This window comes from Lissotriton helveticus, chromosome 5_1, assembly GCF_964261635.1.
Source record: "Lissotriton helveticus chromosome 5_1, aLisHel1.1, whole genome shotgun sequence".
In the NCBI taxonomy this organism is placed as follows: Eukaryota; Metazoa; Chordata; class Amphibia; order Caudata; family Salamandridae; genus Lissotriton; species Lissotriton helveticus.
In genome coordinates, this window is record NC_136065.1 from 166,485,880 (window position 1) to 166,500,971 (window position 15,092).

Here is a 15,092-nt window from a genome sequence, read left to right on the forward strand (position 1 = left end):
TCAGCTGTGGTTCGGGCAGTGATGTCGGCTAGTGCGTTTCCCTGTCCAACTAAATCTGTCACCTTCTTGTGTGCCTGACATTTGATCACTGCTAATCGTGTGGGGAGAAGGACTGCTTCAATCAGGGCGGAGACTAAATCTCCGTGAAGGATGGGTGTACCATGGGACGTCAGGAATCCCCTTTCCCTCCACAGGATCCCAAAATGATGAACTACCCCGAAGGCGTACTGGCTGTCCGTGTAAATGTTCGCCGTGGTTCCTGCTGCTATGATACATGCTCGTGTGAGGGCAATTAGTTCTGCTGCCTGTGCGGATCGTTGTGTGATGCAAGCAGTTTCAACTACTGTTCGAGCAGTCGTTACCGCATAGGCAGCAGAAGTGGTGCCGTCTGGGATTTTGATGCAAGAGCCATCTACCCATAGTTCTCCGTCAGGATCTGTGAAAGCAACGTCTCGGAGATCAATTCTACTCCTAGTCTGCTCGTCTGTAAGAGTCACGCAGTCGTGTATAGGGGGCACATCTGGGTCATTTTCGGGCAAGGGTAACAGTGTAGCAGGATTTAATGTCGTGCATCTCTTCAGAGTGATGTGGGGCGCAAGCAAAGTCAATTCGTATCCTGTCAGTCGTGCACTAGTCAGATGTTGAGTCCTTGTCTGGTTCAAAAGCGTGTCAACTGCATGGGGTACTAATACTGTGAGAGAGTTCGAAAGTACAATTCCCTCACTCTGTCGGATAGAGACAGCAGCAGCGGCTACTGCTCGAAGGCAGGCTGGTAGAGCTCTGGCGACTGGATCAAGAGTGGCAGAGAAGTAGGCACAAGGGCGCTGTTTGGTGCCGATGGGCTGGGTTAGAACGGACAATGCGCATCCCTCCCTTTCGTGAGTGTAGAGGGAGAAGGGCTTGGAGTAATCTGGTGTTCCTAGAACGGGTGCCAAGCAAAGGGCATCTCGCAACTCCTTAAAGGATGCTTGGCATTCGGGGGTCCACGGGAGTGGGAATGGAACATCTTTGGCCAACAGGGAAAGTAGGGGTTTTATAATGAGACTGAAATTTGGTAGCCATTGTCGGCAGAAAGAAGGCCTACTAATGAACGGACTTGCTTCTGTGTTTTTGGAATAGGGGTGTCTAGGATGGTTTGGATTCGGTCGGGTGTAAGTTTTCTCCCTTCTTTGGACAGGAGATGACCTAGGTATGTTACTTGGGACTGACAGAACTGCAGTTTCTTTTTGGAGACTTTGTGGCCATTCTCCGCGAGAAAGTGCAAGAGTTGGATAGTGGCTGTGATTGCAAGTGGAGTGGTGTCGGCCGCCAAAAGGATATCGTCGACATATTGGATCAACACCACTCCATCTGGTATCTGGACGGCGTCCAGCTGCCTTTTTAGGGCCTGGCTGTAAATGCTGGGACTTTCAGTGTAGCCCTGGGGAGCTCTACAAAATCGGTATGAACGGTTTTTTAAAGTGAAGCCGAAGAGATAACGGCTGTCTGGATGGATGGGGATAGAGAAAAATGCATTTTTAAGATCTATAACGGTGAAGGTGGTGGCAGTGGACGGGATGAGGGTCAGAATGGTGGCGATGTCTGAGACTACGGGGTACTGTGGCACCACCACTTTGTTGACTTCTCGCAGGTCGATGATGAAGCGGTACGCTTTCTCATCCCCCTCACCTTGCTTCTTAACAATGGGTAGGATAGGACTATTGCAGACATTACTAACCACTTCCTCTACCACTCCTGCATTTACCAAGGACTGAATAATCGCTACCAATGCCTTCACGCCTTCGGGCGATATCCGGTACTGTGGGAGTTTCGGGAGTATTGCATCTGGTCGAACAGTTATGTGTACAGGATCGATCATCATTCGTCCTACATCCGAGTCGTTTCTGGCCCATAGGTGCAGGGGTAGCGAATCGAGCAAGGATAGGTCAGCATCTGTTAAAGTGTACATATGTCGTGCGGGGTAGGGTCCGGACATGTTCGGGTTGTCGTACAGGATAACTCGGACTCCTTCCGGGGAACACCTAATAGTGGTTCGGAAATGTTTCAGTAAATCAATACCCATAATAGCGTCAGGGGAGTTGGAGGAGAGCAGAAACGTCGTGTCAGTGGGATTGTTTCCTAGGTCAAAGGAGATAGGTACAGACAGGGGATTAGTGGAGGGCGTCCCATCGAAACCTATCGAGGTAATGTGTGAGCCAGACAAGGGTGCCCTTGGAATCAGTCGTTTTGATAACACACTACGTGTCGCTCCAGTGTCTACCAAAAATTGAGACTTTGTACCCAGGACCTTAGCAGTGACATAAGGACCTTGCTGGTCAACACAGAGCTCGACTGGATCCCTCCCTTGCCCCTGGCAGTCCTATGCAGAGTCGTGATCATTGTAGCCATCGGACTGTTGGCACTGATTCTGTCGGGGGCGGTCAAATGTGTTTGGTCTACCAGATCGGTCATTGGTGGTGTCGTGGGTCTGTCCTCGTCCCTGCCCTCCAGTTTTGGGGCCATTTGCCATGTCCCTTGTCTCTTTATTTTTAATCAGTTCCCGAAGGGCTAGGCATTGAGACTTCCAAAGTCCAAATTCTTTACAAAATGCACATTGGTTCTCATCAAGGTCGGTTCGTGGAGCGCCAGGGGTGGGGTTGCGGTCTCTAGGGGTCGAATTCCTAGGGGCATTTGACTGGTAGTTTCCCCTATACCGTTCCCTCCCTGTGGTCACTCCCTGTAGTTGTGCAATCATTACTCGTTCCTTTAGGTCCTTTTTCTTTTTCTCAGTTGCCCTTTCGTTCTCGTTCTTTTGGTGTTCGTAATACTGAGCCATCTGAAGGATAGCTGCAGGTTTAGAGGCTCCCCAACTACTTTCGCTAGTCTGTAACTTTTGGGAGACCTCTTGCGATAGCCCCTTTACGTAGTTCTGCACGAATAGGTGTTGTCCGGTTGCGGTGGTCATGTCTTGGCCACTGTAGTCGGAGAACACTGTTTCAAATCGTGAGAAGTATTCTGATACGTCCTCCTGAGGTTTCTGGCGGCAGGCCGTGACTATCGACCAGTCTACCTTCTTTTCTGGGATCAACGTTTTTAGCTTCTGCACTATTTTGTCGGGGAGTTCCAATATGTCTTTTACAGGTTTCTTTCCGGGCTCTCGCTGCCTATCTAGTTCATCGAGTTTTGTCCAGGTGTGTCCGAACAGATCTGTGTGGTCGGCTCTCCGGATTTGCTTCCACACATCAGCCGGCAGACACAACCCGAAAAACAAATCCATGTCCTCTAGAGTCATTATGGTTGAGCCCAAGGCTGTGCCTAATTCGATATAGAATGCTGTAGGGTTCTTTCTTAAATCGGGCAGGGTTTGTCTAAAAGTTAAAATATCTTGCCGATCCCATGGCTGGTAAACCCAGTTGTACACAACCCTCCCTTTGGCATCTGCATGGTTGATATCATCGTTTGTTCCCTGACCTCTTGGGGGAACCCAATAGGGGGCGGCTTCTCTGATAGGCATCATGGTGTTGGCTGCTTCTAATGAGGGCTCAATCGTCTCAGGGACTGTGATCTTGACCTCTGGTTTCTGTTCCGCGAGGTGGCGGAAGACCTCAAGCGTTTGCATGAAGAGGTCCGTCACATCGCTTTCAGCCCCATCTCCGACATCAACCCTTCTATATAGAGCCGTCACTTTAGCAGGACCCTTAGTCTGGTGCCTATCCTCATACGCGTTCAGGGTGTGGTAGCTGAACCGTAAAATAAAATGCCGTCTGTGACTACCGGCATGCGAGTTGTGCATATTCATCGTATATTCTTCGCTCTCCTTTCGTTCTACCAGGGTTTTTGCTATTTGGTCGATTCCATCCCGCTCATCTTTGCTCAACCTGTTTGGTCTGGCTGTTAGATGCCTGCTGATCTCATGCTCATCTGCTGTTGTTACCAACGCGGTTGGTGCGAAGGCCGTAAGAGCCGGGGCACTAGCGCTAGGGTTACTCACACCTGCATTTTGAACTGGTGAGTGTTGTGCTAGAGGTTGGCTGGGAGCATAAGGAGGAGGCATGTAGATAATTGGAGGACCGAGCAGTAACTCGTCATTTGCTCGCTGTTTGGAGGGAATCTCTGGGTAGAGCGCAGCGGTGGTCCTGACAGGGCATTGACCTGTCAGTCCTGATTCTTGCGTTTGTTTAACTTTCTCTCTTCTTCTTATTTCTTCATCTAGTTCTTCTGCGGCTAGATGGGCTGCTTTTCGTAATTCTTTCACTGTTTTTACTTCCTCTCTTTTCCTGCGATGGTCTGCTTCTTTGCGCCACATGCCAATACTAACGAGCATAGTGGGCGTTACCTTATTTATTTTTACAGCTGCTTCTAGTGTTTTTATTTTATTTTCATCAAAAGAACCTATCAGTGGCCACTGGTTTTTAGGATCCCTTTTTGTATATTTATGCCATAACTTACTATAAGCTATAGCGACTAGTCCTTGCTTAGTAAACATGTCCTTATTAGGGGTGCCCTCCAGTGGAGCTGGATGGTTCATCTCTAATAAGCGGTCCGGGTTGACCCAACTATGAGCCAATGGGGAGAAGATAGGCATGACGGATTACAATGGGGGGCAAAAGCCTGCACTACCTATCTTTTCACTATTTGCAAAGACTGGACAGAATAGTCTATTCTACGCTATTTGCAAACAGAGAATACCTCCAGAAAGAACCAATTCCAAACAGTCAATGTTTGGGCCAACAATCAATCAATGAGGAACGAAATAGGTACGACGTGTTAAAGGTTTGCGTTACCTACCCTTCACTCTCTGCAAAGGGAGAGAGAATATTCCTACTCTTCCCCGTTTGCAGGCAGAGAAGATCCCTAAGAGAACCAACTTCGAACAATTCAATGCTCGATCCAATCAATCAATCAATGGGGAGAAAAAAAGAATATGCACGACGTGTTAAAGTTTTGCGTTGCCTACCCTTCACTATCTGCAAAGACTAAACAGAGTATGGCGATTCTGTGTTTGTTTGCAAATAGAGAATTTCTCAGAAACGGTTAATAAGTAATACTAGTATTTTCAAACAATCAATCAATCAATTTCGCAATTTGTCGTGTGTCACGACCTTACCCGGACCGCATGGACAGTTTCTCTTCTTCCGCTTCCAGCGCCCGATCGTCCTCTATTCTCTGTTGCTATCGCGGCACTCCTGGTGGTTCCCAGTCAGGACCGTAGATCACTCGGGAGAGGTCTGCTCGGAATCAGTGAAGTTCAGATGATCGGCTGTCAGACGAGGGTCTATCGGACAGGAGCTCTTCCGATCGTTGCAGTTGTTCACTCTGTCGTCGGGACCTCTCCCACTGGATCCATGTGTCGCTGATGGGCCCCGCGTTTGGGACGCCAATTGATAAAGATCAATTTACAATGGTCAGGCGATTTCAGTAGTTGTTTCCTAAGTTAAATTTGCCCGGCGTAAAACGCCTCTAATACCATACGAAGTTATTCAATAAAGAGGCAGGCGCTGGAGACTGGAAGACAGGAAACAAGTTTTATTCCGACGGAGTAGAACAGGTCAGATCGGACAACAAGGTATCGTCTCGAGGTGCTCTCTCTACCTCTATGAGACCTGGTCTTTTATACACTGGTTCAAGACATGTGGACGCTCTTTATTACAATAAGGGCATTTATGAAGCATGAGAATGACATCAGAACGATATCCCCGACACCCCCCAGTTCCAGCCCATTCCAACACATGACAACAGTAGAGACCCTTTCCCCTCATATGATTGGGAGGGGCTATCACGCAGCTGAGTGTTCTGCCGATCTCTTTGGAATGTGTGCGCCTGATCGAATCTCCGGGGGTGGGGATGTCATGATCAATAGTGGCCTCTTTCAGGAGAGGCGAGTGCATACAGTAATGGGCAATAAACTGTATCCTCGGGCTAAAGGATGACCAGCAGTCAGTGCTGACGTTCAGGCTCAGAGGAAGGGGTCATCAAAGGAGGGGTATTCATGGACGGAAAGGAGGTGTTGGTCAGGCGCGGGGTGCGATTCCCTGGGACAGAGTCATGGGAGGGGAGGGTTCATGACTTGTGCATGCGAGTGCGGGGGCAGCCAGGGTGCGCGGGGAAGGCTTGCATGGTCAGGGAAGTGTGCTGACGGGCGATCGTGAACAGGGAGACCATGGTACCTAAAATGGCTGTCGTGTATGCTCGTACGTGGGTCTGCAAGATGGCGTAGATGATGTTCAATACAAGAACTAAAATTCCACATATGTAGGTCAATAAAATGAGACATGACAAGAAACATAACAGATTGTCAAGATAAATAGACAATGAACCTCAAATAATGGTAACAAAAGGAAAATACATACACACACCAAACCAAAATACAATATTTGCTCAATAAATTGAATGCTAATTCACACATATTTCAAAGAGAAAAGCGCAGACTCGCGTTTCAGAAGTGGCACATATATAGAAAATGTCTACATTGCGCTGAGAATACAACTAGGTCAGTGGCAGAAAGCCATTTGTATGACGTGCACTGTTGCTGACTATGTAGTGCTGGGGGCTCTGTGTCAATACATGTCGCCAAAAGGTCTGTAGGAACAACAAAACATCATATATTCATAAAAAAGATTACACATATCGGAGCATTGGAAAGTATAGATAACCCAAGAAAGCGATCTGGAAGTTATCACTGATAAAGTGTTTAGCAGTGGGGAACAGTCCAATCTATGCAATTATCAAAGAAAAAAAAATACAGGTGTGGCCCCAATCTATTATCACCAAAAAGCAGGAAGCAAGGTTCTAGAAATGAACAGAGAAGAATGAAAAGAACCAAAGACATATAAGTCAACATACTTTCTGGGTAGGAATTAAGGCTGGCTCTGCCGTAGGGATCTTCCCAAAGTCACTTCTTCTCATGAAAACAATGTAATGCATGCCCGGGTGGCCTTCCCTAAAGGCGTCTGTGGTTCTAATAATGGAGAGGGCACAGATGAAACTAAGTACAATAAAGTGCGATGCAATCTTGGGCGCCTTGAGAAGTAAATGCACAAGACAAGCAATTTACCATAAGGTGTCCCCCATTCCGGAAGAAGGCGATCCTGCATAGGTAATAAGTAAAGTACAGCTAGTCCTATACTTGACTAAGCTCAAACCAACAGTGAGCAGGTAACAAGGGCATAAACCAGGGAGGTCACGTAAGCCCCTAGAGATAGAATGAATTGAATTGCCTGTGCCGTAGACAAGTTGACAAATGAAGCAAACAACTAAAACAACTAAAAGATAACAATTAAACGTATCTAAACCTTACGAGTCTGAAACGCCTCCATGGAGGCGCTTAACCGATGGTCCGTCTGGACCCAATGTCATGTCTTATAGTAAGTCCTCAAGGTCCAAGATGTATAAATGAGGGGTTCAAGTAAAAAATCTCAAAAAGTGAAAATGAAGGATAGAATCAAGCGTGGACTGATATACAGACAAAAAGAATTACAAGATCAGTACAAAACTTACACAGGCGTCCCAGCCGAGACTCCTGCTCCGTAAACTGCCAATATAATAAAAAGCCACATACAGCGTGGTCAATAAGGGAACTACTGGTGAGAAGTATTGATAGTCTGTAAAATTAAAATAGGGTAAATGAATAGAATTACAGATAAGACGCAGGAGAATAAGGCAGGTAAGCTGAAGAGGTACTCTACACCAAAGTACTTAAGTTTACAAGTGGCGCCCTCCGGGTCTAGCAAAGTATTCAGGCCGCAGTGTCCATCCAAAGTTGTTAAGAGTAAACTGGCCAAAGGTGTTTTTTATAGAATGGATCACGGTTGAAAACGCCAATTCTCCAATGTGGGACACCTGGACCCATAAGTAAGAGGGAGGAGGATTTTTCTTGCTCACGCTCACCAACTTGAAATTGACAAATGGGAGCGCAGAAAAAAACTGGTTTTTGGAACTCCATGATCGCCACGTTACACAGAGTGCGGAGTTCATGCCCAGGGTTAATCAGAATGAAGATGAGTGCTCAAAATGCAGATGAGACTCCCCTTCCTGTGCTTGTGGCTGTCTAGAGGAAATGCACAAAGTATAGCTATCACCCAACCCAGGCGTGTATTGGAGACATGCTGTCTAGCTCAAACAGCAGTAAGTACACAAAAATATCCACTTTCTAAAAGTGCAATTTTTGAAACAGTAATGCTAAATTCAACTTCACCAGTGAGGAGGATTTATCATTACCATTCCAAATATATCAAGTATGAAAAAGCTACTCCTCTCTGATCAGGAATTACAGCTTAAAAGTATGATGTGAAATTCCCAATGGTGGCCTATGAGAGGGGTAGGCCTCTCAGTAGTGAAAAACAAAATAGTTTGTCCTGTACTGTAAAATAAGTGAGAAAGGCACCACACACAGCAAATGATGGCGCTGCTTCTTTCCACAGCTTGAGTAGACATTCTACTCAAGCAGGAGCTTCCTCAACAGGAGTGACAGGTTTCTCAACGCGAGCGGTAATGAACTGCAGCGACCACCCACATTGAGAAATCCTGCCGGGCAGTGGTCTGGCGTAAGTTTCTCCTTGCTCACACTCACCAATTTAACATTGGTAATCCGTGCCAGAGGAAAAAGTTCACTGCGCACTGCTTTGCAGAGGTTTTTGGAACTCCCCACTCTACACGGAATGGGCAAAGCTTTGCAAACTCCGCTGGTGGAGCTGAGTTCACCTCCCACCCCTAATGTTTATACTGTGCTATGCATCATAATAATTTGATTATCGAAAATGTGTGACTAAGCTTTAACTCAATAGATTGTGTTTGTATTAATCAGTTAGCAATTGTTTTCTATTATATTTATCACTCGTATTAATCTTTCATGTCACACTCTGCATGTCACACTCTGCATGTCACACTCTGCATAGGCGTGTCAAGTGACACATTAAATTTAGTTGTGAACTAAAATCATTGCAAATGATAGGGAGGTCATCTGCACAAAATTGTAACAGACAACACAACATTTTAAAGTTATACATTTTCTAGATTGCGCCTAAAGATTCTGGAGCATTTTATCTGTGAGCATGAAGTAAATCACAATATGCTTCAAATTAATGTTTTCATTGGGCGCAGAGGTTTAGTACATGATGTGATGGGTTAAAGCAGCAACATTTCTGATATCTTTAACCTTTGATTTTTAAACTTGCATTACATAGATACATTCAATCTCCCTTGAATGCTGTTAGTTCTCTTAAAACCTGATTCATCTACCTAGAACAGGTCTCAAGATTTGTAACAGCTGTGTTAAGAGTGGCCTCTCCAAATACTGCATGCTTTACATAACACTCAGCTTCACTGTTATTATTTCTATTTTTATAGGGCTCAGCCATGGTTCATGCACTTTTTGAGTGCACCAAAAGTGTTGCTCAGAGCTGTTCCATTTTAACGTGTTACTTCCACCTGATGAAGAATTCCTAAAGCCTTTCAAAAGCATGTGCATAGCACCAACTTGGCACACTTATTGTAAGATAAAGTAACATTGTGAAATAGCATGGTTTACTTCATACTTGCAGTTTTCATCTGTGGTAGCCACTTTTAGGTCAGGCGGAAGCCAAGGCCTTTTGATTTTACTAAAATTATTTGTATAATATGCTTACTTAAAGGGCATTCCGCCTCTTTTCTTCCTCCATCGGTCTGCTATTAGATCATTCACATCTCAATTCCCTCAACTATAGCATATATATGGGGCGGTGGGTCAGCCTACTTAAGCCACTGGAATACTTCACTTTGTGTGACTGCATTTTCCTCTCTCACAACGAGCACATCCACACACTGTAGGAAGCTGGCTCTGTATATATGATACCAAAGTAAGGTGCAGTGCGCACAGAATCCAGTGGATCCCCGAGGCTTACAGAGGTATAAGTACCTTACTCCCTATTTGTGGTAGTGTGGGTGAGCAGAAGGCTTTATCAAAGGGTAGTGTTAAGCATTTGCAACCTCAATGTGCAGAAACACATTAGTAGTGCAACAAAGGGAGCAAACTTTCAGATTAATACACTAAGGAAGCTGAAACCCTTCCTACCTGCCAATGACTTCAAGATGGCGGTTCAAGCTCTAGTCCTACCTCGGCTGGACTATGTGGTCTCCCCAAAGCCACTACAGCTCCCTTAAGAACCATTGCAGCAGCGAGACACATCACTGGCTCGAAAAGAAGGACCCACATCTACCCTGACCTAAAATCTCTAAACTGGCTGCCCTTTGAAGCCAGAATTCACCTGAAAATAGCATGCATGACGCACAAGGCCTTACATCACAATGCACACAGCTATCTCACACAAAAACTCACAATATCAGGTGGGATAAGGTCCATAAGAAGTGCCGAAAACCTCCTCCTGAAGCCACAAAAATTCTACAAGAGAAAAACTGATAAACGATCCTTTATCAGGAATGGCACCCACGATTTGGAATGCCCTCCCCCCGGAAATAAGACGGAACTCCTCCACCTCATCCTTAAAACTGGAAGTAAAAAGCATCCTAATGGCAAATTTCACTTAAACAAAGTACCATGTTTCCACGAGAACTTCCATACCCTTCAGCAAACTTGTCAATCTAACAAAAATAATGGACATTACCATTCTTCAACAGTTCGCCCTTGCTACGGACTTCATTGCTTTGCTTTTTGCCTAGACAATTGATGTCCAATACGTACCTCATTGCTTTGCTCATTGTCTGCTCAGTTGATGTTTTATATATTTGACTTACTTATCCTTATGGTACTATCATAACGCATCAGGCCTCTCCGGTTCTGCATCCTGTTTGATTTGCTTTTTGTTTTCACTATTATGTTTATGTATCTTGGTCCTTCATATCTTTTATGTATGACATAACTAAAATCATTTACTGTAAAGCGCTCTGATACCCGCAAGGGTCTTGTCCGCGCTCTGTAAAACCTTCAAATAAATAAATTGTACACTCTCAGGCAGGAAATTATTTCACACACTCAAAGACTGAACTCTGACCTATTGTTTTGTATACAAATATTTCTTTGTTGTATTTCACTTTTAGAACCAAGCCAGACTTGGTGCAGTTAAGTAAAAATAGTACTTTTCTGATGATACAGTTGAATGCAGTTGAATGTAGATACAGGTAGGTCAAATGTTCAGAAACTGTTGAAATTACTTTTCAGTTACTTTGCAATTACCTTGTGATTACTTTTTAGATTACTTTTCAGATTTCTTTTACTACTCAGTGTGATATGCCTAAATATCACATTGGGACATTTCATAAAAGGTAAGTAAGTCAGTTTTTGTAAACACACAGTTCCCATACAATTTCCAACTCCACACAGAACATTTTTCACAGAAAAGCAGTCAATGCAATCCTACGGGAGGAAATTAAGTTACCAATTTACAGGTAAGTATTTGTTTGTGGGAGTTGGGTTTCTGGGGTTAGAGCTATGGTTCTCCCATGGTCAAGGATGCACTCTCAATGACACTAGGGTGGCCGGGTGCAGAGTGCCGAGGGCCAATTTTATCCAATGGAGGATAGGATTTGAATTTTTTTTGAATTTTAATGAATTTCTAGAGCGCACTGTTACCGAGACGGTTTCCTGGCGCTAGGCAGCGGTGAACCGGTGGGGTCGGGACGGAGGCTAAACTGCTAGGGATCTGGGAAACAGGAAGGTTTTGAGGTGTTTGCGGAATTCCACATAAGAAGTGGAAGCTCTGAGGGCAAAAGGAAGGGAGTTCCAAAAGGAAGGAGCTAGGACCGCGAATCTCGTCCCCCCAGACCTCTTCTTCCTGAAGCGGGGGACTGTCAAGAGAGCCTGGTGAGAGGAGCGAAGCTCTCTAGCCGGGAGGTAAGGAGATATGATCTCGCAAAGGAAGGCAGGGGCAGTCCCAGACCTAGCCTGGTATGTCATACAGCCCAGCTTGAAGAGAGCCCTCTCCTTCACCGGTAGCCAATGCAAAGATTGCAACAGAGGGGTGGCATGGTGAAATTTGGGGAGTCCATAAATCAGGCGAGCAGCCTGATTTTGTATCTGCTGGAGTCGGTGAATCAGGTAGTCTGGGGCGCCATTATAGACCACATTCCCATAGTCAAGGCGCGATAGCACCATGGCCATGAGGATGAGCTTAAGGGCAGGGACGGAGAAAAAACGGGAAACCTTGCGGATAGTGCGGAGGGAAAAGAAGCAGGAGGACACCACCGAGTGAACCTGTGTGTGGAGCGAAAGCTGGGAATTGATAAAGATGCCTAGGGTTTTGACCTTGGGGACCGGGGGGGGAGGGGGACCAAGTGAGTCGGGCCAGAAAGACGGGGACCAAGGACTGCAACCACTCCCAGTCAAAACCAACTCTGTTTTGTCGGGATTTAACTTGAGGTGGTTGCAGTTCATCCAATTTTGGATGAAAAGCATCACCCTCTGAAAATTCTGGGCGGAAGAAGGAGAATGGGAAAGGTTAAAGATAAGTTGGAGGTCGTCGGCGTAGTTGAACACCGAGACCTCCATCTGCTGTAAAGAAAAAATGAGGGGTGAGATGTATAAATTAAATAACAAGGGGGACAAAGAGGAGCCCTGGGGAACGCCTCATGTCACTCTGCGAGGAGGGGCGGCAAAACCTGCCAGATGGACAGCCGGCTCCCTGTCCGTTACAAAGGACCGGAGCCAAGCGTGGGCCGTGCCCCCAATGCCCGCCGCCTCGACACGGTTCAGTAGAATGTCATGATCCACCGTGTCGAACGCGGCGGACAGATCTAAGAGGACCAGGGCCTGGGGGAGGCAGATGTCAATGCCCTCCCTCAGTTTGTCCATCACCGACACTACCACCTTCTCGGTTGAGTGCAGCGGGCGAAAACCTGCCTGACAAGAGGAGAGGCGGCCTGTGGACTCCACAAAGGAGCTCAGAGTCCGGGTGACATGAGCCTCTGAGACCTTCGCCAAATAAGGGAGCAGGGAGATGGGGCGATAGTTGGCAGGCAGAGATGGATCAGCGCCTGCCTTTTTTAAAATAGGAATAATAACTGCTGATTTGTGGGCAATTGGGACGATGCCAGTAGTAAGGGAGTGGTTGATTAGTGTGAGTGGCGGGGAATAACAACTGGAGAAGATCTCTTTTAGGGCAAAAGCCGGGCCGATGTCGTGAGGTGAGCCCGATTTAACCCGAGCCAGTAAGGGGAGAAGAGTTTCCCGTGTCAGAGGGGGGAGGTGAGTGAGAAGTGGGGCAGCAGGGAGCGGTTCAACAGTGAACGGAATAGGAAGTGAGGGAGGGATGTTAGCCTTGATGAGAGCCACCTTCTCTATAAAAAAGGAGTTGAGGGAATTACATAGTGATTGAGACGGGGGGACTTTGGAGACCACCCTGTCGGAAGCAGCAAGCTCGTGTACCGTGGCAAATATTTCCTTCGATTGATTTTCAGCTGCCAGGATTTTACCGGAGAAGTACTCAGCTTTAGCAGTTAGTATATCTCGTTTGTATTCCTTGAGTACAAGGCAGTACTTAGCTTTAAGAAGGGGGCAGTAGGTGCGTCGCCATGCTCGTTCTGCTCTACGCGCCGCCAACTTCTTGTCTTTAAGGAGGGGGGAGAACCATCTGTTGGCAGCGTGGGCACGCTTAATGGCCACTCTCTTAAGGGGAACAATGCTGTTACATGCCTTTTGCAGCCAGGTGTTAATGGCTGTGAGCTGAGTGGGGAGGGGTAGATCACTGAGCTCAGGGCAGGATGCCGCAAGGGAGGAACAGACATCAGGGAGGTCAGCCTTGTCCCACTTTCTAAACCAGGTGTTTTTGGGCAGGGGGGGTTTAGGCGGACGTCCAAGGTTCAGCGCAAAGGAGATGAGATAATGATCTGACCAAGGACAGGGCGAAATGATGGGGGAGTTGGTAGGAATATTGAGGGTCCATATTTGGTCAAGCTGATGACCTAGGGTGTGGGTGGGTGTGGAAAGCTGGGGAAGGAAGTTGAGACTAGTGAGCAGGGCAGTAAACTCCTTAGATCTAGCATCCTCAGCCGGGTCATTTGGCCAATAGTTTAGATCCCCGAGGAGCAGGACTGCTGAGTTGTTCACTACTAAGGTGGCCAAGAGGTCCTCAATGGAACTGAGGAATTGGGGAGTGGACTGAGGGGGACGATAAATCAGAACACAGGTCAAGGGGACCCCAAATGAAATAGAGCGGGCTACTAGACAGTCCACAGCGGGAATAGGGGAGAAGGGAAGTGTCTGGAAATGAAAGTCGGTGTGGGTGATCAGGGCGACGCCTCCTCCTGTCTTTCCCCCAGGGCGATCCATTCTAATGGCCGAATAAGTCGGGGGCAGCATGGCTAAGAGGCTCGGAAGAGAGTCATCCCTGAACCAAGTTTCAGTAAGAAACAATAGGTGGGGTTGACGAGAGTCGAGCAGGTGAAATAGCTCAAGCTGATGCCCGACCGCAGACCTGGTGTTCAGAAGGATCGCATTAATGGTGGACTTAGGGGTGAGAAGAGGGATGGAAGCGAGGGAAGGTGACAAGTGAGCAGAGGGAGGTGGGGCATCAAGCAGCTGGTGAGATAGCAAATCAGGACATGGCTGTGTAGAGGGGGACCTACATAGCCCAGGAGAGATGATGCGCTCTAACACTGTGAGAGGTGGAGGACGCAGGTGACAGAGCGAGAGCATAGTGGCCGGGAGGTAACTGATGACTGGAGGAGCAGAGAGACGGGCCCCTAGCCCCGGCCAGCCGCGGACGGGCGCAGACGGGCTTAACTCAGGCGCAACTCCGGCGCGCCTTCGTCGCGCCCGCTGCGCTCGTCCGCTGCGCTGACACATACTGCCCGTCTAAGTAGGGAGCAGCGTGGGGGGAGTGGCTCCGACGTACACTGGGCTTGGAACCCAAGCCAAGATGGCGCCCGCGATCGTGTCCCTCCCACTGCACACAGCCCACAGCGGACTCCAAGACCCCTAGGAACGTGAATGCAGGTTAGGCAACCTGTTAACTTTAAACACGGGGTTAAGGGAAAAAAAAATACAAATGACAGTTAAAACAATGCGCGACTCGTAATCAGCAGCGCATGAAGCTTAAAAGCGGAGACTGTGTCCACAGCTCCTCGGCAGTGCCAGGTAAGACCCTCTGCCACCGGGTCGGTCGCTATCACCTGCCGAGGGCGGG